Here is a 1,427-nt window from a genome sequence, read left to right as displayed (position 1 = left end):
AATTAGTAGACGCAAATAATAGTAGGCTTAAGGTACATGTATTCCACAAAAATAGATAAAACTTTGTGTTTGCTATAATGACATAGTTACACTAATAGTTACTAAATTACTAAATTAGCATGATACTAGCTTACCCAAATACTTTTCCGTTCTCATTGATCCATTTGGTCAGAAGATCATTATACCCCTACATACAAACAAAGAAATGCAGTCTATTTATCACAATTTTATGCACAACAACAAAGCAGTTTTGTGAAATGAATTATAGATCTAATTTTAATGAGCTAAATTGACTATTTAATAAATTATCATGCAGCTAGATTCGCATGTACATATCAATACTATAGCAGGGGCGTATCTAGGAATTTGGAAAGGGGGGTGTTGGGGTACAGAATGCAACCATGTAGTATCTATGATATAACAAGGAAGGAAATTAGAAGGCGCACAAAGCGCGCTGCGATTTTGGCCACGCCCAATATTTAGGGGTTAAAACGGCGTTTTCTTCATTTTTTGTCAATTACGGCATTTACAGGTGGAGTCAAGATCATTTCTATCTGGTACTTTTGATCACTCTTTGAAGGACTGGAAACTGCTGAAATCATAATCAGGGTGCTTGATAACTTTAATAAGAGGCTTGGTAGTGATGCAATAGTCCAGAACTTCAGTAATTTTTTCTGAGTCCAGCCTGGGGGGTGCTCAAGCACCCTCAGCACCCCCCCTGGATACGCCCCTGTATAGTAACAACATTTTGACCCAATCTCCCCCAGTTTCTGGTTTACCAGTTTCAATACTTGTAATGCATTTCCCATGAAAGGCCTCACTGGAGGATGAGTGATACCAAGTCTCTTGAGAACTCGGTAAGGAGCATAACAAAAACTAGTAAATGAATGACAAACAAACAAAGATAATACAAGAATAAAGTTAACTGATCCTCACTTACAAGTACCAGCAATAGAGTAGAAGCAGAGAAGCAAGAGAAAAAAGAATGATCCACATTATTAAGAATTTCACTGATTCACTGATAGATTTAGACACACCCATTAATCTATGAATTCTTAAAATTCTTTTAGATCAAATTAATTATTGTTTGCAGCAAATAATAGGTGCATTAGAAAAGCTAAAAAAACTCATTAAAACTATAGTTATTATAACTGTTAACAAGCAATTTTTTATGATTATATGGGATAGGATGTAACTCTTCTAAACTTTGATAAGTTTCAAATATATCCCATTCTTTGGAGATTGTGTGAGGCTAAATTTCCGCTGCAATGGCACCTGCAATACAATGAATAAACACAAGCACAGTTCAATAAACCTAACCTGAGTATCAGGTGATCTTTCAAACCTATACTTCCTCAATATACTCACTAAACATGCTTTAGCCTCCATTAGTGCAAACCTCATACCAATACAACTCCTTGATCCCC

The 1,427-nt window shown here is 35.6% G+C and overlaps 1 long non-coding RNA gene across 2 annotated transcripts; it reads right to left on the bottom strand.

The window, feature by feature from the left end:
* Positions 1–119: 119 nt before the first annotated feature.
* On the bottom strand, positions 120–1,421 carry LOC109589691 (uncharacterized). 2 transcript variants are annotated; one of them, XR_002188872.1, is made up of 4 exons: positions 1,321–1,421; positions 937–1,275; positions 780–876; positions 120–187 (listed from the first exon to the last, which is right to left on the bottom strand). It is a non-coding gene; the product is annotated as an uncharacterized LOC109589691 (long non-coding RNA). The 2 variants fall into 2 exon arrangements; XR_002188871.1 differs by having other exon boundaries at positions 121–187; positions 941–1,275.
* Positions 1,422–1,427: the final 6 nt, after the last annotated feature.

The sequence above is a fragment of the Amphimedon queenslandica genome, unplaced genomic scaffold, assembly GCF_000090795.2.
Source record: "Amphimedon queenslandica unplaced genomic scaffold, v1.1 AMPQUscaffold_11015, whole genome shotgun sequence".
In the NCBI taxonomy this organism is placed as follows: domain Eukaryota; kingdom Metazoa; phylum Porifera; class Demospongiae; order Haplosclerida; family Niphatidae; genus Amphimedon; species Amphimedon queenslandica.
Note: the sequence above shows the minus strand (reverse complement) of the source record. Positions and strands in the feature narration are given on the sequence as shown.